General features: G+C 35.1%; 2 protein-coding genes across 6 annotated transcripts in view; one reads left to right on the top strand and one right to left on the bottom strand.

The window, feature by feature from the left end:
• Positions 1-25,648, bottom strand: part of LOC101889113 (G-protein coupled receptor Mth2) — a 361,585-nt gene that overhangs the window by 297,956 nt on the left and 37,981 nt on the right. The gene's annotated exons all lie outside the window — the stretch shown is intronic.
• The window catches only part of LOC101897422 (G-protein coupled receptor Mth2), an 87,636-nt gene that overhangs the window by 31,982 nt on the left and 30,006 nt on the right, over positions 1-25,648 (top strand). For all 4 annotated transcript variants that reach the window (XR_009342891.1, XM_059126404.1, XM_059126405.1 and 1 more), the window contains exon 2: positions 3,028-3,058. The gene's annotated coding sequence lies outside the window, so the exon portion shown is untranslated. The remainder of the gene's footprint in view (positions 1-3,027; positions 3,059-25,648) is intronic.

Below are 25,648 nucleotides of genomic sequence, written 5' to 3'. Positions count from 1 at the left end.
ATCAAATTCAAATGAGAAATTCCAGTGAAGCCGGTTAAATGTGAAATCGACCAAACAACAACAACAACAACATCCGAGTAAATTCCGAAAATCTTTATGTGTTAATCTCGCGGTGTACAAAATTTTGTTTACTTGTAGCTAAAAACGTGTTTAGCTGGTGCAAATATTTATTTTTAGCATTTACTTGATATTGTTTGCTTTAAATAATTGAAACCCAAAAACAAAACGATCAAAGGATTTATTTGAAATTTTGGAAATTTGTCACAGTCGTTTGTAATTAAATGTCTAAACAAAAAAAGTAAAGTTTTGAATGAGAGACCTTGTTCCTAGATACTTCTTGGGATTTAGCAAAATATTCAAAACAAATAAACGATATGACAATGGTCTTCACGAAAATCAGCCATCGACGATTCGAATTTTATTCATTTCGCCCCAAATTATTTCATTATAACCGTGATGTATATAATATATATATAAATATAAACAAATAAAATTAAACAAAATGTTTTGAATTAGAAAAAATTACGAGAATAATAGACCAAATCAAAGTATAATTATACCCTACACCACAAGGTGGTCAGGGTATTATGTCTTTGTGCATTTGTTTGTAACAGGCAGAAGGAAACGAGATAGACCCATAGTTCCTTTTGATGATCTGCATAGAATCACATTCTGAGTCGATTTATGCATGTCCGTCCGTCCGTCTGTCCGTCCGTCCGTCCGTCTGTCCATGTATTTTTGTAAACAAAGTACAGGTCGCATTTATTGCCCGATCCAGATGAAATTTTGCAAAGATCTTTTGTTTGGCCCAAGGACGAACCCTATTGAAATTGGAGATAATCCGCCAAAATTTAGATATAGCTCCCATATATATCTTCGTCCGATTTGTCTTTTATTGTGCACCAAACGTGTAATATCAGTCCGAATTGTATGGAATTTTGCACATACACCCAAATTAGGCCTGAAAATAAGTATGCCAAATTTGATCGAAATCGGTTCAGATATAGCTATAGCTCCCATATATATTGTTCATCCGATTTGTTATTTTTGTCCACCGCCGCCGTAATATGCACTCTGTAACAACAATATTTGGGGAAATATATCAAATACAGCTCAGAAATACATTTGCTAAATTTTATCGAGATCGGTTCAGATTTGGATATAGCTCCCATATATAACTTCGTCCGATTTACCTTTTATTGTGCACCAAACGTCTAATATTTGCCCAAATGGGATGGAATTTAGCACTTACGACCGAATTGAGTCTAGAAGCTAGTATGTAAAATTTGGTGAAGATCGGTTCAGATATAGCTATAGCTTCCATATATATTATTCATCCGATTTGTTATATTTGTTACCCACAACCGTAATATGCACTCCGTAACAACGATATTCAGGGAAATATATCAAAAACAGCTCAGAAATATCTTTGCCAAATTTTATCGAGATCGGTTCAGATTTGGATATAGCTCCCATATATATCTTTATCCGATTTCAAATTAATTGTGCACCAAATGGGCAATACAATTCCGAATTTAAAAGATACAAATACTTCGGCATATTTAGTCTTTGAACTTTAAATTATAATTATAATCATAGCGTGTATGATTGAATTCTCCCATAAAAGCTTTTAATTGTTATGTGGAGCTCTACTTAATTAGCAAAGGGGTGTAGGGTATCATAAAGTCGGCCCCGCCCGACTTTAAGACTTTCTTTACTGGTTAACTCTGTGATTTGATTAGATTAGCTTATATAATTCCTGTTTTTCTAACTAATTGCTATTATAGTAACTCATTTGGGGCTTTTTATACCCTACACCACAAGGTGGTCAGGGTATTATGTCTTTGTGCATTTGTTTGTAACAGGCAAAAGCAAACGAGTTAGACCTATAGTTCCTTTTGATGATCTGCATAGAATCACATTCTGGGTCGATTTATGCATGTCCGTCTGTCCGTCCGTCCGTCCGTCCGTCTGTCCATGTATTTTTGTAAACAAAGTACAGGTCACATTTATTGTCCGATCCAGATGAAATTTTGCACAGATAATTTGTTTGGCCCAAGGACGAACCCTATTGAAATTGGAGATAATCGGTAAAAATTTAGATATAGCTCCCATATATATCTTCGTCCGATTTGCCTTTTATTGTGCACCAAAAGTGTAATATCAGTCCGAATAGTATGGAATTTTGCACGTACGATCAGATTTGACCTGAAAATAAGTATGCCAAATTTGATCGAAATCGGTTCAGATATAGCTATAGCTCCCATATATATTGTTCATACGATTTGTTATTTTCGTCCTCCGCAGCCGTAATATGCACTCTGCAACAACAATATTTGGGGAAATGTATCAAATACAGCTCAGAAATACATTTGCTAAATTTTATCGAGATCGGTTCAGATTTGGATATAGCTCCCATATATAACTTCGTCCGATTTACTTTTAATTGCGCACCAAACGTCTAATATTTGCCCAAATGGGATGAAATTTGGCACTTACGACTGAATCGAGTCTAGAAGCTAGTATGTCAAATTTGGTGATTTGGTTCAGATATAGCTATAGCTTCCATATATATTGTTCATCCGATTTGTTATATTTGTTACCCACAACCGTAATATGCAATCCGTAACAACGATATTCAGGAACATATATCAAAAACAGTTCAGAAATATCTTTGCCAAATTTTATCGAGATCGGTTCATATTTGGATATAGCTCCCATATATATCTTTATATGATTTCAAATTAATTTTTCACCAAATGGGCAATACAAGTCCGAATAATTATAATCATGGTGTGTATGATTGAATTCTCCCATATAAACTTTTAATTGTTATATGGAGCTCTACTAAATTAGCAAAGTGGTGTAGGGTATCATAAAGTCGGCCCGCCCGACTTTAAGACTTTCTTTACTGGTTTTCTTTGAATGTTTGCAGATTGTTTGCCTTCTCGTTTTTTTACGAAATATACATTAAAACGTGCTTATGGTCAATGTTATTTAAATTTTATTATTTTTTTTTAATTACAGAAAAAAAAGAACCGCCAATTCGAAAAGAAAGGTAAGAAAAACTTTGGAAGTTGATATCAATAATGTACAGGGTGAGTAAAAAAACTGCAAGAAAAACCAAGGCCATAATTTTTACATTTTTTTTTTAAATTTTATTGAATGAAACCAAAAAATGTCGGAAATAGCATCATATTTTAGTATAGGCTTAGATTCGTTCGAATTGGTCACCTTTGGCACGAATTATGGCCTTCAAACGGCCAATGAAACCGTCACACGCTGCCCCAATCTTGCTCTGCGGTATTTTGGTCCATTCACTGCGAAGCGTTTGCTTGAGGTGATCATCACTTTGGTATTTTTTTAGTGCCAACGCTGCTTTCCAAAATGCTCCAGACACAATAGTCCAACGGATTGGTATCCGGTGATTTTGGTGGCCATTGTGCGCTGGAAATGGCTGAGTCCTGTTGGAATGTCCAAGGTTTGCGGCCAAAATTTTTGCGCGCCCAAAGCTTTAATTCTCCCTCCAGAATATTTTCGCGATAATATTCGACATTTATTCTGATGCGACGGATGATTAATACGGGTGGAGAGCGACCATCGGCTGCTATGGCGGCCTACACCGTTACCATGGCCGGCGCTTGAGTTCTGGTGGCCAACCGAAGGTGCACATTTTCAGCTGACCTCTTTGACAAATAAACACGATAATTTTGTTTGTTTACAAACTGCTGGACAACGAATGTTTTCTAATCGGAGAAAACCAGTTCATTACTTTCGGCCAAGCGAAGCAACTCTTTTGAGTCTAATTTCTGTTACTTTTTGTTGCGGTGTAAATTCTTGCACTTTTTGTAATTTCAATTGCTTTACCCCGAGAATTTTTCAATATTTGCCGAATTTTTCAATATTTGCCGAATGAAAGATTGCGATATTTTCAGCTCACGAGACACTTTTCGGCCACTGCGACGCGGGTTTCTCATTAAGTCGCTTCTTTACTTTTCGAACCATTTCTGCTGATGTTACTGTTTTCTTCCGTCCACCTCCTTGACGCCAGGCTACGCTACCAGTAACACGGTAACGAACGATGGTGCGAGACACAAAAGATTTATTCACATTTAAATGCTGGAGTGCTCTAACGATAGCCACTTGTAGTTCTCCAGCCAACTATAAAGAATTCACACTATCACGTTTTAATTCCATCACGAATGACTTTTTTCTGGAAAATTTTCACCAAAGTGCTTTTGTACGCTTGACCTGAGCTGTCACTGGAATAATTTTAACAGCTGTCGAACGAGTGGCTTAGATATGACAGCAGTATGAATTTGAGTGCAGTTTTCTTCATCTCACCCTGTAAATGTTCGCTTTTCTTGAAGTTTTGTTCATACCAATATCTGCTCATCTGCATTAGATGAAGTATGAAAATGGAACTTCACGCACATTTCAACATTTTGTGAAAAAATATCACATATTTGATATAAAGTGCGGTACGGAAGGGACAATATTGGCTTCAGGACCTACCCCATCCATAGAGGGCCAAAAATATAAATAATCATAACATAAGTCAAAATATATTTTAATAATCGGACATTGGCTGAGTGTATACATCTGTCGACATACTTCGACAAACGATACTTTTTAACTTCTTAATTTGACACTTAACTAAAAAGAGTATTTCATCTCCCAAAGAATACGCTTTAAAACAATTTATGAAAGGTATTTTTTCCAGAGAAAAAATAACACTCCCATCAAAGCTGGAATTCAATATTCTTAAAAGAAAAAACAAAAACAAATACATTTCTCGATTATGTTTTTTGTGATAGCATTACTACCACTTTGCATGCCGGTGGTATCTGCTATCAATTTAAACGTCACACCTTGCCAGGTTCACCTAGACATGACGTTTGTATAGTTGAAAAAAAAAAAACATCGCGAGTCCGACTGATAGAGATTTGTTCACGTACATCTAATACACAAACACACACACACATACATTTGTACATCACGAGTCATTTTATTATGAATTTATGGTAAAGCAATTGTTTTTGATTTCAATCTAAAAACAAAACACAAACATATACAATTACACTTGCTCAAAGACCCACTGCAATACAATATAACCCAGTGAAATTTTTTGCGGCATTTAGATGGATGTCCGTCCGTCTGTTTATCTGGCTGGTGCGAACGACAACTCTCGAAGGCAGTATCCGATTTGGTCCAAACTTGGTAAATCGTAATATTATTATCAAACTTGATATTGAGATCGGAGATGAACAATACCTCCCACAAAAGGTCGACGTTTTCCAAACAAAAAAAAAAATGTAGGTCCACGTCTTCGTATAGCCCCCATATACCGTATATATATATATATATATATATAGATATATATATATATATATATATATATATATATATATATATATATATATATATATATATATATATATATATATATATTATATATATATATATATATATATATATTGTACAAAATACTTTGTACATACTTTTGAGTGAGATTGAGGCGCTGGGAAAATCCAACAATTAAAAATAAATATTTCCAAATTATCAGTTTCCCAGCGGTCATAAAATATCACATGTGTAGAATTAAGTGATCTTGTGCGCTGTCGCATACGATAATGTGTAAGATAATAAAGGTCATGACCCACACACACAGTATCGATGCGTACAGTGGATAGCCAAGACCACTTGAATGAAGGGACAAGCACCCATGCAATGTTTCTTTTAAATCTAATAATAGATAAGAACAATTGTGTGGCTGCGACTAGGTTAAGTTAGATTAGTTTCAGTAGTACGTAAGGAACATATTTTAAAAATAAAATCAGAATTGAACCAACAGCCACACGATACGGTCGTGTTTTCTCTTCTCCCGCTTAAACATGGTCAATCGAGCCTTCACTTTTTTATAAAGTGGAAATAACTAGCGGCCGTAAAAAAATTGTAGGAGTTTTCCCCCACCAGTGGTAAGAGACTCACTACAAGCAGAAATAGATATTCTCCAGAAATAGAGGAGAATTTCTACACAAAACAAAGTCCGTTAAGGCATTTTAAATATAAGACCATAGGGGCATTTTGAAATAGCCGAAGGGACTAATTTGAATAAAAAAGCCATAGGGGCAAAATAAAAAAAAAAAGCCATAGGGGCAAAATAAAAAAAGCCATAGGGGCAAAAACAAAAAAAAAAGCCATAGGGGCAAAAATAAAAATAAAACGAAAAGAGGACAACAGAAGTCCCAAATAAAATAAAAAAAAAAATATATATATACATAAAAATAAATTTTGAAAAGAGGACATCAATTAGTCCAAGTTAAAACTCAAAAAGAATTCCGAAAAAAAAAAAAAAATGGATCAAGAAGCAAAATTTTTGGTCTTGGCTGACTATTTCTGCACAACATTGGCATCGGCGACTCAATTTAAAAAAATTCGTAACGTGAACAAGTATAAGATTCTTGTTGAAAACACGTATTACGTTTTACAACAAACGTTGAAAAGTTTTAAAAAGTACATTCCTCAGAGAATCCAGGAAAGTTCAGTAGCAGTGGATAAATGCCTTGTGTTAGCGCATAAATTAATGGCGACGAGAACACGAGGTTGCAAGTTGAATGGAGATACTGCACAAGCGGAAATTGAAGAATGCTTAAAACCACCAGGACCCTGGAGAATTGAACTGGAGTACTATTTCCTTAGTCCGGAGGAAGTAGCAATGGAAGCTGAGGAGTGTGCAAATATTGTATTTCCCACCTTTGGGCTGACAACAGAGCAGAGGCCCTCGAAGACCACAAGTTGTGGAAAAGATGCAAAGGGTGATATTACATGCCCTTTGGATGATAAAAGAGAAGCGGAATATTGTATTGGTGATCGAGACACTCTTGAAATGGCTAGAAGATATTGGCTATTTTATCCACATGATTGCGAATGTGACTGGTGTGTTTTTGTTGCAGCTCGAAACTTTGAGGATATGAATATATTCCCGCCGGCAAGTCCTAACTCGGAGGAAAAAGTTAGAGCTCTTACCCAAAATAATGAAGAGGGAAGACTCAATACTGCATCACAATTAGCCGAATCAGCTTCCCGAATCAAAATATTAGAAGATGGCCTGAAAACCGCTAATGATGAAAAACTGGGGCTTGAAGATTTGGTGCAGTCCTTGCTAACTAAATTTGAAAGAGACATACAGGCCATTGAAGAAAAAGCTCAAAAGCAACGGCGTGACCTGGAAAACCAAGTCCAAGATCTGGAAGCTAAGCTGGAACATCAAAAGAAAAAATTGGAAGCCATCGTAGAAAAACTCGACACATCAGAGGAAGTCAGCAGTGACAAAATGGACAAGCATGTACAAAAAGTGTCCTTGGACAATATGAATTTGAGAAGCCACAGGGAACAGAACCACCAACAAGAGAAGAGCAAAAAAAGAAATCCGGTGTATATTGGTACTTCTCTAAAAGACACGTTTGGCAAAGATAACGATAAATGCATCGAGGAAGCGGAGAAAAAAGAGCGCGACAAGGTAAAGAGGAATAGAATTAATAACAAACACCGGGAATCCTCATTGAAGCAACCGCGTATAAAATACATCAGCAATGACCTAACCTTGGATGCCCTACGAAAAAATGACTCCTTGGATGATCGCAGCCAGCAACTACCAAATCACAAGTCGCCAAAGAATTATAAAGCTTGGAAGTTAAAACCGGCAGATAAGGGTGGTGGTATTGGCGAGCGAGGCTGGATAGATAAGTGGAGCCGTTTCCTGCAAGCGGTTACCTAGGATAATTTATATAATATAATCATTTTCAAAGCTATATGTCTAAATATTTTTTATATAATCCTCTTCATGATCCATTTTTAAATACAGTCCACTAAAAATATACACATTTAAGCCGCCCGGGAGAATGTACAAAATACTTTGTACATACTTTTGAGTGCGGCTGAGGCGCTGGGAAAATCTAACCATTAAAAATAAATATTTAAAAATTGTCAATTTCCCAGTGGTCATAAAATATCACATGTGTAGAATTAAGTGATCTTGTGCGCTGTCGCATACGATAATGTGTAAGATAATAAAGGTCATGACCCACACACACAGTATCGATGCGTACAGTGGATAGCCAAGACCACTTGAATGAAGGGACAAGCACCCATGCAATGTTTCTTTTAAATCTAATAATAGATAAGAACAATTGTGTGGCTGCGACTAGGTTAAGTTAGATTAGTTTCAGTAGTACGTAAGGAACATATTTTAAAAATAAAATTAGAATTGAACCAACAGCCAACGATACGGTGGTGTTTTCTCTTCTCCCGCTTACATATGGTCAATCGAGCCTTCACTTTTTTATAAAGTGGAAATAACTAGCGGCCGTAAAAAATTGTAGGAGTTTTCCCCCACCAGTGGTAAGAGACTCACTACAAGCAGAAATAGATATTCTCCAGAAATAGAGGAGAATTTCTACACAAAACAAAGTCCGTTAAGGCATTTTAAATATAAGACCATAGGGGCATTTTGAAATAGCCGAAGGGACTAATTTGAATAAAAAAGCCATAGGGGCAAAATAAAAAAAAAAAAAAGCCATAGGGGCAAAATAAAAAAAGCCATAGGGGCAAAAACAAAAAAAAAAAGCCATAGGGGCAAAAATAAAAATAAAACGAAAAGAGGACAACAGAAGTCCCAAATAAAAAAAAAAAAATATATATACATAGTTTTGAAAAGAGGACAAAGAGTCCCATCTAAAAAATTTTAAATTCATTCAAAAATGTTCAAAGACATAGAAGAAGCTGTCACCACTTTGGCAGACTATTTCGAGGTGTTAACGTCGACGTCAACCTTTGAAAAAGTGAAACACGTCGAGGCATGGAAAGTACTGGTAGAAAATACATATTACCAGTTACGACGGTACTTGAGGATATACCAAAAATATCTTCCAAGCCATATGAATGCATTACCATGTGAGGTGGATATGTGTTTACTGTCGGCAATGAAACTTCTAACAACTCGGAGTCGGAAATCCACAGATATGTACATCGATGATGAAATCGAAGAGTCGATGAAACCTCCATTAGGATGGATGCTCTCCGTAAAATGTGACTATTCAACTTGGGAAGAACAATTGGAAGAAAGCAGACAATTAAACTACGTAGAAAAAAAGGAAGATTACGACAGAGAATTGGAAGATGGTTTGCACGGACAAATGCGAGCCTATGAACACAATTTACAATCTCTGCAGGGGCAAGTAATCAAACTGCGTTCTCAAATAAAAATCGAAGTTGAAAAAAGTGAACGGATATTGAGAAATGCGAAGGCCCACGAAAAATATCTGCTCGCCCAACATGAAGAAAACATGCGGGCCAAGGATGAAGAATTGGAAGAGAAATATCGTGTTCATAAAGGTCAAGTGCGACATCTGGAAACCAAGTTAGAAAATATGAATGAAAAATTAGCTAGTTTGGAAGGAGCGCGGCAAGTCGTCGAAGCTGAGAGAGATGACCTGCCCAAACAACTGACAAATTTAAGAGAGGGACTTAATGCTGATAATCTAAAACAGATTCGCTGCTTAGAAGGTAATATTGTGAAGTTTTTCCCGCCGGCAAGTCCTCAATTTGAGGAACAAGATGATGGAGGAAATTCAGAGGTCGAATCCGCCCCCACCAATGAAGCACTCGGTGAAGAACGAATGGATTTTTACGATGACAACGAAAAGATTGATAATGGGGACTACCTAAATATACATTTGGTAAGAGAAGAAATAAATAATCTTGTTGCAGAAGAGACAAAAGAAGGAAAGCCGTTATGCACAAAAGGCCCCAACATTTACGGCGAATATAATTATTACGACAACGATTCTAACGGAAAAGAACGCATCGAAGAAGTGGGAAAAGCCGAACAAATTTCTCTGGCTCCGGTTCCGAAAGAAATCAATAGCAAACCGTCAATGGCCATTAAAACAGAAGACGACAAACCGAAACTTACCATAAAACCATTGCCAATACTTTTCTACAGTGATGATGACAGTCTGCAACGATGGACTATCAAATCGGCAGCATGGACAATGAAGCCGGCAGATAAAGGTGGCGGTATCGACAAGAGAGACTGGGCAAAGAAATGGAGTCGTTTCCTGAAAGCGGTTACTTAACGAGACATTCATATTATTTTACATAGTATATACATGTTTATATATAGATTATATTTCATATTGTTATATTTGAATATTTCGTGCCAATCATTTTATAAAAAAAAAAAATACAGTCCACTATAAAAATATACACATTTAAGCCGCCCGGGAGAATGTACAAAATACTTTGTACATACTTTTGAGTGAGATTGAGGCGCTGGGAAAATCCAACAATTAAAAATAAATATTTCCAAATTATCAGTTTCCCAGCGGTCATAAAATATCACATGTGTAGAATTAAGTGATCTTGTGCGCTGTCGCATACGATAATGTGTAAGATAATAAAGGTCATGACCCACACACACAGTATCGATGCGTACAGTGGATAGCCAAGACCACTTGAATGAAGGGACAAGCACCCATGCAATGTTTCTTTTAAATCTAATAATAGATAAGAACAATTGTGTGGCTGCGACTAGGTTAAGTTAGATTAGTTTCAGTAGTACGTAAGGAACATATTTTAAAAATAAAATCAGAATTGAACCAACAGCCACACGATACGGTTGTGTTTTCTCTTCTCCCGCTAACATATATATTACAGCACAGGAAGTGAAAGGATAATCGCATCTTCAACTTTGCAAATCCTAATATTTGCATCAGTACAAGGTCGGTTCACTCCATCAAGAACCTCTGCCACAAAGTGTCAACATTTTAAATAATTATAACTCTCACAAAATGTGATGTAAGAGTTCGATTGTCTTCAAATTACACACATCACAATACTTTTATGAAACCAAGATCTGGTATACCTCCCCCACAAAGGGTCAATTCTTTGAATAATTATGAAGCTCATAAAACACGAAATTAACATCCGATTCCATTCAGACTTGGTACATCTCAATATTTCCATCAATACGAAATCTGTTTAAAAGATGGTAGACATCGGACCATTCCTTCTGGTACCTCCCCCCCAAAAGATTAAAATTTTGAATAACCAAAGGATCATAAAATCTGAAATAAACATCCGGTTCTCTTCAAATTACACACATTACAACATTTTTATTAGTCCAAGGTTTGGTGTGAAGATGGGTATAAAGGCCCACTTCTGCTGATACCTCCACCACAAGGAGTCAAAATTTTAAATATTTATGAAGCTCATATAACGCGAAATTAACATCCGATTCCATTCAGACTTGGCACATCTAAATATTTTTATCAACACTAAATCTGTTATAAAAATGGTGGAGATCGCACCATTCCTTCTGTTCCCCATCCCTCACAAAGGGTCAAAATTTTGAATAACCAAAACGATCATAAAATCCGAAATAAGCATCCACTTCTCTTCATATTTCACAGATCATATTATTTCTACTAATAAGAGATATGCTATGATGTTGGGATATATCGATGCACTCCTTCTGGTACCTCCCGAACAAAAATGTCATAAAATGCGAAATTAATATCCGATTTAATTCAGACTTGGTACATCTTAATATTTCCATCAACACAAGATCTGTAATACAGACGGTAGAGATCGGACCATTTCTTATGGTATCTGCCCCACAGGGGGTCAAAGGTTTGAATAACAAAATGCTTATAAAAGCGAAATAAGCATCCAATTCTCTTCAAATTTCACACATACAAACATTTTTGCGACACAAGATCTGCTGTGAAGATGATATATATCTGCGAACCCTTTCTGGTACCTCTCTCACAAAGGGTTACAATTTTTTAATACTTTTATATGTCATAACTCTCAGTATTTCTCTCAAGCAGAATATGAATATGAACGCAATCTGCTAGATTTCCAACATAATTAGTGAAACACTCAAAATTTGTCGCACAGTGTAATTAAAAAAATCCATCTATTTCTTTTAATTGTGTTAACGCTAATGTGCAATGACATTGTTTACTGGGTTACACCATAAAGCTATCAACACTTCAGCTAACAAGTGCCTGTGGTATATTAAGCCATTAGTTGCATGTAATGCTTGTTGTCGTCATGTAATTTAATTAAATTTGTTCTATTGTCAAATAAAGTCGATTGTCGTGGAAATGTTAATAAATAATGGGGAATTTTGGGTGAATTGTTTAATATTTCTGATGAGTGCATCGTTTTCTAACAATTTAATTAAACTATAGATAATATTTTTAGTTATTTTATTACGAATTTACACTTTACTGCTGGCTTTCGATTTCAATATGATCGTGATCATATTTTCACATATGAATGAGACAAATGGGGTCGCTTTTGCTAAAGATTATAAGGTTACATCAATACGCTGTTCTTTCCGGGAAGAAAATAGTTCGGTGAATGTCGGAAGATTGATTTTTGGAAAAATAATTTACTTGGTTCTTTAAAAAGATAATATTTTGAATTGATAAATCATGTGACGAACAAGCTGTATGACAGACATATCGCAAGGTATTTACCTATTCTACAAGAAAAAATAAACAGCGTTGGAAAATCTTTTCTTCCGGCCGAGAAAATATTGAAGTATTCTTCGAAATATTGTTAGAAAATGCGCAAAAGTGAGTAAATGCTCATCGATTAAAAGGTGACACAAGGCCGTTATTACGATGAGGTACGTTTTGGCCGTTTGAAATGATATATACCATCTCTAGCAATATGGCTGAGGCCAAAACGTGCCTCATCGAAATAATGGTTTAGACCCTAGGTATCTGAGGACCAAATCCGTTTCAGAACATTTGGAGTCGATCTAATGATGTCCGTCAGTCTGTCTGATTGGCTGGTGCACACGATAACTCTCGAAGGGAGTATCCGATGGGTAATATCGGTCCAATCCTTCTGGTACCTCCCGCAAAAAAGGTCGAAAAAAAAATAAATAAATAAAAAATATTTTACTTCACAAAAAGAGAAAAGATAATCCGATTTTGCTCTAACCTTGCAAATCCTAATATTTTTATCAGGTGCGAAAATGGACAACATCGGTCCATTCCATCAAGTACCCCCCACAAAGTGTCAACATTTTGCATAATTATAACTAATATATAATATAATATAATATAATATAATATAATATAATATAATATAATATAATATAATATAATATAATATAATATAATATAATATAATATAATATAATATAATATAATATAATATAATATAATATAATATAATATAATATAATATAATATAATATAATATATATAATATAATATAATATAATATAATATAATATAATATAATATAATATATATAATATAATATAATATAATATAATATAATATAATATAATATAATATAATATAATATAATATAATATAATATAATATAATATAATATAATATAATATAATATAATATAATATAATATATATATAATATAATATAATATAATATAATATAATATAATATAATATAATATAATATAATATAATATAATATAATATAATATCATATAATATAATATAATATAATATAATATAATATAATATAATATAATATAATATAATATAATATAATATAATATAATATAATATAATATAATATAATATAATATAATATAATATAATATAATATAATATAATATAATATAATATAATAATATAATATAATATAATATAATATAATATAATATAATATAATATAATAATATAATATAATATAATATAATATAATATAATATAATATAATATAATAAATATAATATAATATAATATAATATAATATAATATAATATAATATAATATAATATAATATAATATAATATAATATAATATAATACTATAATAAATATAATATAATATAATATAATATAATATAATATAATATAATATAATATAAATATAAATATAATATAATTATAATAAATTAATAATATAATATAATATAATATAATATAAATATATAATATAATATAATATAATATAATATAAAATATTATGTAAAAGTCCGATTGTCTTCAAATTACACACTTCGCAATATTTTTAATAACCCAAGGTCTGGTATGAAGATGGAATATCTCGGTCCACTCCTTCTGGGTACCTTCCTCCACATAGTGTCAAAATAATGAATACCCTGAAGCTCATAAAACGCGTAACTAACATCCGATTCCATTCAGGACTTCGAACTCACAATATTTCTATCAACAAAAGATCTGTTATAAGATGCAGAGATCGGACCATTTCTTCTGGTACCTTCCCCCACATAGAGTTCAAGATTAAAAAAAACGCTCAAATATGCATCCAACTCTCTTCAAATTTTACATGCACAAACATTTTTGCTAACACACGATCTGTTGTGAAGATAATATATATCTGCGAACCCCTTCTGGTACCTCACCCACAAAGGGTCACAATTTTCAATAATTGTATCTGTCGAAACAAGTCAATGATAAAACTGGTCATAAATGTTCGATTTTCTTGTGATGTTGCCCATATTTTTATCTCTATTTGATGAAGTATGAAAATGGAAGCAGTCAATATATTACAAACCTGGCAAGTCGCAATATTTATATCTTATTTATTTAGGTACGACAATATTGGTCCATTGCTTCGGGATCTACTACTAGGATTAACAATTTTAAATAGAAATCAAAATATATTTAAATAATCGATCATTAGCTGAGGATATACATCTGTCGGCAAAGTGACTGATACTGATACTTTTTGACTTATTTACTTGCTCAAGATTATAAGGTTGCATCAATACGATATTCCTTCCGGGAAGAAAATAGTTCGGTGAATGTCGGAAGATTCATTTTTGGAAAAATAATTTACTTGGTACATTAAATAGATAATATTTCGAATTGATAAATCGTGTGACGAACAAGCTGTATGACAGACATATCGCAAGGTATTTACCTATTCTACAAGAACAAATAAACAGCTTTGGAAAATCTTTTCTTCCGGCCGAGGAAATATTGAAGTACTTTTCGAAATATTGTTAGAAAATGCGCAAAAGTGAATAAATGTTCATCGATATTAAGGTGACACAAGGCCGTTATTACGATGAGGTACGTTTTGGCCGTTTGAAATGATATATACCATATCTAGCAATATGGCTGAGGCCAAAACGTGCCTCATCGAAATAACGGTTTAGATCCTAGGTATCTTAGGACCAAATCCGTTTCAGGACATTTGGAGTCGATCGATGGGTAATATCGGTCCAATCCTTCTGGTACCTCCCCCAAAAAAGGTCAAAAAAATAAATAAATAAAAAATATTTTACTGCACGAAAAGAGAAAAGATAATCCGATTTTGCTCTAACCTTACAAATCCTAACGTCTAATCACGTCTAATGTTAAAGACATGGGCAAAAAACGCCCATATATCCTTATGGAACGAAGAGGGCGTAGGGAAAACCACGAAAATCCTGTGGGGTGACCCAAATGAGATAAAAACGAACAATCTTTTATTGCTAGGCAAGAAGGAGATCAGTGAGGTGACAGGCATCCTTACGGGGCACCTGGGCCTACAAGCTCATCTATACAAGATAGGTTGCACAGATAATAACATACGCAGGGCGTGCAGGGAAGACGACGAAACTTTGGAACATTTTCTCTGTATATGCCCAGCGTTTGCTAATATCAGAGCCCAATTCTTAGGGAGCGACACTATACCAGACCTTAGTCGGATCATGGTAAATGATATAAAACAGTTAAAGAATTTCATAAAGGCAACAGAATTTCAATTATGACAGACTGTTACTGCACGTCTTCCTCGGTAAAACCCCTCTGACTAGAGCGCACAACAGGCCTATACTGGCTTAAGTGGATGCCCAAAAGGCTTGAGGCGAAATTGTTTTGCCCCTCTTTTTCAACCTAACCTAACCTACAAATCCTAATATTTTTATCAGGTGCGAAAATGGACAACATCGGTCCATTCCATCAATTACCCCCCCCCCCCCCCCCCCCCAAAATGTATAATATAATATAATATAATATAATATAATATAATATAATATAATATAATATAATATAATATAATATAATATAATATAATATAATATAAAATATTATGTAAAAGTCCGATTGTCTTCAAATTACACACGTCGCAATATTTTTAATAACCCAAGGTCTGGTATGAAGATGGAATATCTCGGTCCACTCCTTCTGGTACCTCCTCCACATAGTGTCAAAATAATGAATACCCCTGAAGCTCATAAAACGCGTAACTAACATCCGATTCCATTCAGACTTCGAACATCACAATATTTCTATCAACAAAAGATCTGTTATAAAGATGGCAGAGATCGGACCATTTCTTCTGGTACCTTCCCCACATAGAGTTCAAGATTAAAAAAAAACGCTCAAATATGCATCCAACTCTCTTCAAATTTTACATGCACAAACATTTTTGCTAACACACGATCTGTTGTGAAGATAATATATAAGTTAATGTTAGAAGTTAAAGTTTATTTCACACTGCTATGGTGTTTCTTTATTTTGTTACTAACATTTATGTTGCGGTGCTATGCACCTCTCTTGTTGGATTTACAATTATGAATCCTTCAACTTAAAAACTAATATTATACTGCAGCCTGGTCGTGCTCGTTATTACGCTGAGTCATCACTTGCGGTGCGCTGGTATTAGTGCGCGTGTTTGTGGCGGATGACTGCCCTGGTGTCATATTTCTGTTGATTTGTCGGACTGCTTGCGCACTGCTTGCGCAGCATAATGATGGGAATGTTTACTAGTTGGTTTGCATATTTAGTTTGATGTTTATTAGGGTGAGCCGTTAACTCCTCCCTCTCGAATTATCAAGCGTCTCGATTGATGTGTTTAGAAATATGGCAGATTATAAAGACTGCCGCGTTGATTCAAGTTAATATTGTGGTTTGATAGTTGTTTTGTTTTGATAACAGATTCTGTTGTGCCGGCTGCCAATTGGCTTTCTGACACAGTCATCTCTATTTGAGGTCTAGACATTCCTTCATGTGGGGTCATTTTTATAATTTTCATACTAGTTTTGCGCCTTTGCCTCATTTTTACTGCCATCAGGAGGATGACCAATGCTAATATGAGACTGATGTTAAAACATAAACTGGTCTTGAATTCAGTATTTAGACGCTCGATTCTTTTATTACTTTTCACGTGCAACGTTTTTAGTAGTTGTAGAGATAGTATTTCTTCGGTGTAGTTGTTTCTAGCTGAGTGTTTTAGTAGCGCAGGCAACGGTTTGGAGTAAGCAGCTTCTTCGACGGTGAAATTTTTGTTGCCTATCCTAATTGTAGAATTACTAAATCTTATTAAATAAGTTCCTGTTACATTTTTTTCGTTTCCATTTATGACAATATTTTCTTTTATGTTATTTATCAAAATTAATCCAGGTTCTATTTCCTCTAAATTATTAATGTGATCTGCATTTACTATTGAACAATTATGTGGGCTATTAGTTACTAATTTAGGAATACATGTATTGTTTGTTATATTGGCTACATTAGATTCTAGACATAATTCAATACCATTTATTTTTTGACAAGGACTTTTAATTCCAAATGTTGCTCTTTCACATTTTACAATTTTCTTATAATCAAGATTTAAAACAGTATTTTGATTTTTTACAGGTCTTATGGTTATGACATTACAAATTTCTTTTACAGTTTTGGGAATGCTTATAATGTAAATTATATTAGTACTATTGTTTACAATTTTTATTCGTGCGAAATTTAAAGCTTGTTCAATGTTTTGAAACGGGATTTCATCTTGATTAAATATTTCTTCTATTTTTCTAATTTCTATTTCCGATAAAATAAATGTGTTTACAATGTTGGATTTTGTTAAATGAATGGCCGAATTAATATTCGTTATTTCCTCCTTTAAAATTTCAACTTTGTACTTTGCCTGCAATATGAGGGTATTACGGAAGTCCTCACTAGTCTTTAAAATTTTTGAAATACTATTTGTCGCATTCGTTATCTCCTGCATTCTTTCTATTAGATCTCTGTTGATTATTAACTGGTTATTGCTGTTGTCTGTTAACTCATTGATTTTGTTTTTCAAAAGCATAAGGTCATCATGGTCTGGACTACCTGCCAGCCATTTCCACGCCGTTCCAATCTCATCAAGAGATCTTTTAGATCTCTCTTCAGGCATTAGCCGATTTATAAGGTGAGATAGGGTAGTGATGTCATTATGTAGGAAGGGGAGTAGTGGGTGGTTGTCTGGAATTCCTTTGGCCAAGTCGTCCTTGATCCTCTCTAGAGTGTCATGATATTCCTTGATGTTAATAACATGCAAAATTTTGAATGTCCCTGTTTGTATTTTTCCTATTCCACTCTCTATAAGAACCACTTCTGATTGAGAGTAGTCCAATATTTCTGTGACCCCTAGGCAACCTGTAATTAAGAACTGGAAACCCGGTAAATAAGTAAGTCAGTTTCTGATATGACTCTTATGGACTATTCTCCCTGATTGAGTCAGGACAGTTGAGTGCCTATTCTCCTTTACAACTTCTTCTTTGAAACGTTTAGATAATTTGGTTCCTAATCTCTTGTTCTGTTTGACAAATATTTTCTGACCTTCTTGATATTCTTTTGGTTCTTCCCTAACACGATTATGATTTGCCAAATCATTTTCCTGTTTCCTCAAGAGTCTTTCGTAGTTGTTAAGGCGAGTCCTTTCGTAGTCCTCTGGTCCAAAGGTCGTCGGTCGTCCAAAAAATAGATCTACGGGTTTCTTTCCAATTGACGAATGTATTGTGTGATTGTACTTGTTAACGCTATCTTGCAATAGCTCCTCAAAAGAGTAATCGGGTCGCTCACACTTACTGCAACGCATAATTTCCGATAAGGTCGAATGGAATCTCTCTATTTGCCCATTAACCTCGCTCTTATAAGGCGGTGCCGTAAAAATTTCCATGCCAAGTTCGTCTTCCAACATAAACCGAATGGTCTGAGAATTGAAAGATCGTTCGTTATCAAATACAATTGACTTCGGGACCCCAAAGTAGAAAATTATTTCTCTCAATGGTTTCCTAATGTCTTCAATGCCTTTGCCATTTATCATTCTGGTTACTGCGAATTTTGTAAATTTGTCTATTGCGGTTAAAACTCGAAACTTGTCTGTAGAGAAGATATCTATGTGGATTGTATGCCCAGGATAAGTTGGCATAGGTGTCTTATTAAGTTTGGGAGCGTTCGGATGTCGCTCATACTTATTTTCTTTACATACTTTACAGATATTGATCACATTCTTTATTTTCCTAGTCATGGAAGGGAAGTAATAGCTCTCTAAAATTTGTCTCCTATTCTCGGCATTATTCCTATGTGCTCTGTTGTGAGTCTCAATAATGATTTGTTTTTGTCTCTCCTCATCAGTAACATCTTCAACCATTGTTCGAGCGAATCGTACTTTAATGTTTCTGAAGTGATGAGGGTACAGTGCTTGAATCATAAGCATAACTGGCTCTGAGGTCTTGATGCCGTTGACTACTGTAGGATTTAAGTATCTCTTTAATATGACTTTCAGATCTGATTCCGCTAGACTGGTTTCTTTAATGATATGTCTATGGTAGGAGGGAAATACAATGTTAAATTCATATGAGGAAGCTGATGATTCCTCAATAATGATCTGATTTTTGAAGGTATTTATTGGCACCTCAGCGGAAGGAATTAGGTCTTCCGATGAGTCCTCGGCACTGTGAACCGTGGGCGTTAGGGAGTTAACATCTGTCACTGGTGGTCTCGATAGCGTGTCCGCGACTACATTCGTGCTACCTGGTTTATAAATTAACTCGTAATTATATTCTTCTAACTGTGCCTTCCACTTCTTCATCTTCACATTTGTGTTCTTGTTGCTTAGCGCAAATGTCAAAGGTTGATGGTCGGTAAATATCTTTATGCTTCTTGCTCCATACAAGTAACAATTCAATTCCTTTAAAGCCCAAATTATCGCCAGCATTTCTTTCTCATTTGTCGCATATTCCTCTTCTGCCCTACTGAGAGTTCTAGAAAGGTATGTGATAGGTCTATTGCCTTGCGATAAAACTGCTCCTAAAGCGTATTTCGAGGCGTCAGTAGTGAGTTCAAAGGGCTTATCAAAGTCGGGATAGTTCAAAACGACTTCCTCCGATACCAAACAGTTCTTGAGCTGTTTGAAACTTTCAATCTGTTCGGAATTCAAATTGACACTGATTTTTTTTGACTGGTTTCTCGGGGTTTTCCCTATATCGCCTCTCATCATGGAAGTTAGTGGTTTGGCTATTTGAGCATAGCCCCTTATGAATCTCCGATAATGTCCGGTCAAACCCAGGAACGATCGCAAGTCATGAACTGTTCTAGGTTGAGGGAAATTAACTATGGCCTTAAGTCTGTCTGGGTTTGCAGAAAAACCTCCTTCCTTTACATTGAACCCTAAGAAGTCAATTTCTTCCTTTAAGAATTCACTCTTGTCCAAATGAACTTTCAGATTAGAGTCTTCCAAAGTGCGGAATATTATCCTCAAATTTTCAATGTGTTCCTTTTTAGTCCTACCAAATATCAAAATGTCATCAATGTAGACGTAGCACCGTTTCCCTATATGCTCTCTAAGAATATCATCTAGAGCTCTTTGGAATATTGCAGACGCGTTACGTAGTCCAAATGGTAGTCTTGTGAACTCGAACTTTCCATTCTTGACGGAAAAGGCTGTTTTCTCAATATCGGATTCCCTAAGTGGAATCTGATGGAATCCGCTCTTTAAATCTATGGTGGAAAAGTATTTCTGTTCGCCTAAGTTAGCCAAGATTTCTGTAATTTCAGGTATGGGGTATCTGTCAGGTCTAGTTATCTCATTAAGTTTCCTATAGTCAATAACCATGCGGTATTTTTTCACACCTGAAGCATCTGGTTTTTTTGGTACTATCCAAACTGGAGCATTATATGCGGACCTGGAAGGGCGAATTATCCCGTCCCTTAATAGTTCTTCTATCTGTTTGTCAATTTCGGATTTCAGTGCCATTGGATACGGATAGGATTTTGAATAAACTGGACTATCACTACTCGTATTAATTTCAGCTTGTACGATTGTTGAATAAGTGAGTTTTTTATTGGGATCTGCAAAAAGGTTTGGATGGTCATCCAAAATATTCCTGACTTCTTTTTCATCTTCGGGATTTAGATGATTTAAACGTAGATTCATGTTATTAATCTCATCAATTTGCAGCTCTTTCAAAGGAAATTTCTTTCCATCCAGAATTGTGAGATAGGATCTCCAAGTGTAAATCACTGCATTCAAAGATTTCAGGGTATCATTCCCTATTATCCCATCAAAGGTCTCTAGACCAGGAAGGATGTAAAATTCTAACTTTCCGATCCCGCAATTAAAAATGTCAATAAAACTATGGGTCTCTATACTAACTATGCCGCCTACGGACTTAACATGAAAAGGTTTCTGGTTCTTTAGAGGGTTTCTAATAAATTTGCCATTAATATAATTTTTGTTCGAACCGGTGTCTATAAGAAATTTAAGTTCGTTGCCATTTTTCATTCTGAAAGGGAGGTATGGCAACGTTGAAGCTAGTCTAAAAAATTAACGTCATCTACAATTGCCAACTGATCGTCTAGATCCTCCTCGTACGCTTCGTCATAGGAAACCTCATATTCCTGTTCATCAGAACCATTCATTTCATCCGGCTCTGCATCCTCACGTATTTGGGCCTCAACATTAAACATTCTCTGCTGCTTTTGCGGCTGATGAATATTTCCTGAATTATTTCTCTTAGAGTTAGGCTGAACATTGTTAAAAGCATTACTCAACTGTGGCCTATTCTGATAGTTTACCTGCCTAGTCTGTATTGATTGATCCACGTCCATTGGTACAGCAGGTTTAGGAGGAAGTGGGGGTCTGTATCCTCCGTATTGGGGGTGTCCAAAATTATTCACTACTGGAGGTCGATTCGAAAAGTTCGCCGGCCCTCCGTATTGTTGTTCTCCACTTCGGAAATTCCGATAACGATATTGAGTAGGGCCTCTGTACCTTTGGTCACCTTGAAAATTCCTATCACCAATCGTCAGCTGTGGGTAAAAATGTCTAGGAGGGTTAGTTTGGGGGATCCTGTTTGGTCTAGATCCTTTCTCGGTAGCGTGTTGAATACGCACACCTAGATTACCTAATTTTAAACAGGCATTTAGAGCCTGAGGCAAACTTGTCGGGTTTGTAACACTCATTAAGCTTGGAAGATTACCATTAAGTCCTCGAACAAAGGTGTCCAAAGCCTTGTCCCTATATGTTTGGGTCAATACATCCAAAGCCTCGTTCCCTATATCCAGACAATCAATCTTGTCCAGAATCAAAGACAAATGGTGGTAAACCTTCTGGTAAAAATCTGTTATGGTTTGCCCACCCTGAGATAGGACGGTCATTTGATACTCTAAGGTCGAAATATCTCTCTTATCTGAAAAATGAAGCACTAAACACTTTCTTATCGCTTTCCAATTTAATGGGGTCCGATAAGACTCCAAAGCCGTGTCGGCCTCACCAACAATTTTATGCCTAACAGTGTGTAGAATTGTGAAGTATTTGGTTGTTCCCCTTTGTGACTCATAAATGTTCATGATCCTATCAACAGCTTTCCTCCACGAACTAAATTCTCCTGGCTTGCCCGAGAATTCCCTTAACGTCTTCACTATGTCTGGTATTCTCTCTCCTTCTGAGATATCCCCAGATCCTTCTATGTCGACATCTTTAGTGGCGGTAACATCCTCCCCCTGTTTGAGAAGGTTTGCCACCGTCTCACTTATTATTCGTTTCACCTCATTAGTCTGACTTTCCGTAAAGGGATTAAACCTTACGGGAGCTGCCCCAGAAGGCGAAGATGTCTGTCCTGAAACACTCATAGCTTCGACCCTTGTTATTAAGTTGTCTAAATCTTCCGGCATTGGCCGCTCGAAAAAAAGGAGAAAAAGAAACACCAAATCCTAGTTCTCGTCACAAATCTATTATCAAAATTTCTTTAAACTTATTTCAGCACGGATATGACTCTTTAAATTTGGATGCCACACTCTATTTTTTTGTTTAACTTAATCTAACATTTCATATTTCTTACATTTGTTAATTTCGCACAAATATGATTTTTTTGTAAATTTAGATGTCACACTTTATTTTTTGTTTTACCTTACTCTAACATTTCTTTCTTTTTACTTTGTTATTTTTGTTAAACGTATTCTAGCACAAATATGATTTTTTGTAAATTAGATTTCACACTTTCACTTTCTGTGTTATTCCTTATTTTGTTTAATTTTATTTTAACATTTCTTCTTTTTTACTTTTGTTAAATTTATAATAACTTACTAATAATAATTTGATCATTTTCCTTATATCCCGGTAGTCCGCTAGTTCTTACGTAACATCCTTTTCGTACTCCTACTCAGGAACGGTTCTCGTACCGGCTGTTGGGATGTTTTAATCCTTGTGGTTGTTGGGTTCTAGGATGTGTTGATCCTTGTAGTTGTTGGGCGCCAGTTAATGTTAGAAGTTAAAGTTTATTTCACACTGCTATGGTGTTTCTTTATTTTGTTACTAACATTTATGTTGCGGTGCTATGCACCTCTCTTGTTGGATTTACAATTATGAATCCTTCAACTTAAAAACTAATATTATACTGCAGCCTGGTCGTGCTCGTTATTACGCTGAGTCATCACTTGCGGTGCGCTGGTATTAGTGCGCGTGTTTGTGGCGGATGACTGCCCTGGTGTCATATTCCTGTTGATTTGTCGGACTGCTTGCGCACTGCTTGCGCAGCATAATGATGGGAATGTTTACTAGTTGGTTTGCATATTTAGTTTGATGTTTATTAGGGTGAGCCGTTAACTTATATCTGCGAACCCCTTCTGGTACCTCACCCACAAAGGGTCACAATTTTCAATAATTGTATCTGTCGAAACAAGTCAATGATAAAACTGGTCATAAATGTTCGATTTTCTTGTGATGTTGCCCATATTTTTATCTCTATTTGATGAAGTATGAAAATGGAAGCAGTCAATATATTACAAACCTGGCAAGTCGCAATATTTATATCTTATTTATTTAGGTACGACAATATTGGTCCATTGCTTCGGGATCTACTACTAGGATTAACAATTTTAAATAGAAATCAAAATATATTTAAATAATCGATCATTAGCTGAGGATATACATCTGTCGGCAAAGTGACTGATACTGATACTTTTTGACTTATTTACTTGTTAATACATACGAATTCCAGGCGTTTAGGTAAAATTAAGCCTTTTAACGTGGTCTAGGACTTATAGTAGAATTTTATGATAAATAATTTTGTGGAGTATTGTGACATGCTACGATCACGTTTTAATGGAGTTTTTAATCATATTCAAAAAGAAGGATGAAAAATAACCCTTTGTTGACTCGTTGACTATCTGCAATATTGCAGGAAGGAAATGAACGGAAAAAATGTGGAAGAGGGTGGAACTTGCCCCCTTATTTAGGTTACTTTGTGATATAAGCTTTCAAAACGCCGGTAGACGTGACTTCTTTTTTAGTTCTACTCCTGGATTTTCTCCGTAATTATCTTGTTTTTGTTGCACAGTGTAATTTAAAGATTCTTGCTACATTTTAAAAAATATATGGTCGAAGTTTATATTTTTGAATTCCTTATAGGTAGAAAGACCCCTCCCTTCCTTGCGAAATCTTTGAATGAGTACTTACATTATTTTCCATAAAAACTTAGGCCTGAAGACTCAGTAAATACAAGAACTTAAGCCAAACGAGTATTAAAAGGCGACAAATAGTGTGGCTTTTGTAGACACAAAACCAAAATTCGCCGTGGAAGATAATGGTTTCCCTTTAAGCACTCATTCCCCATAATTACAAATTGTGATATTTCACTTTTAATGTTGGTAATCCATTATTTTATATTCATTAAATTAAGTTATGTAATCAAATAAATTTAATCAAATTTATGTATTTTATCCATATAAAATTTGCCATTTGCAAATAGAGTACGTATACGCCCACGGCAATTTTACGACTCCCTGCTTAACAAATTAAACATAAATTATTTTTATTTGCTAAATATTTTATCAACCGAAAAATAAGAGAAATAAATAGGCAAAATGTTCATAAATATTATTTTGACTTGGCACTTTAGGCGACAGTAATTATTCAAATTAATTGCCCACCAAATGATATAAGGGAAGGACAAACATGCCTCCCTTCGGTAAGACTTTATCCTCCACCACACCTCATCTTTCGAAAGGGAGAAAATCAAACATTTCGAAATGGGGGGACATGGGCGGCAGGCAACGCATGCAAATAATTATAAAAAATTTGGTTCGGTGCTGTTCTATCTACAATTGAGTTCTGCCACAGAAGTCAGATAAGAACAGAAGTGTCAAACCTACAAATCCATTCATGGCCCGTTTGATTGTCGGTCTAACGAGCGGACTGAGTGAATGTTTTGATAAATTTATTTGAACAAAGAATAAACGCCCCTCTGAAAAAAAATTATGTTGGGAGGCAACAGAGTTTTTGGGGGTAGGAGACTATACAAATATTTTTTCCGTGGTGTGTAAAAGTTTAGCAGAATGCTCCAATGAGATATGATATCAAAGTGAAACTAGGGTAATTTGA

Source organism: Musca domestica, unplaced genomic scaffold, assembly GCF_030504385.1.
Source record: "Musca domestica strain aabys unplaced genomic scaffold, Musca_domestica.polishedcontigs.V.1.1 38, whole genome shotgun sequence".
Taxonomy (NCBI): Eukaryota; Metazoa; Arthropoda; class Insecta; order Diptera; family Muscidae; genus Musca; species Musca domestica.
Note: the sequence above shows the minus strand (reverse complement) of the source record. Positions and strands in the feature narration are given on the sequence as shown.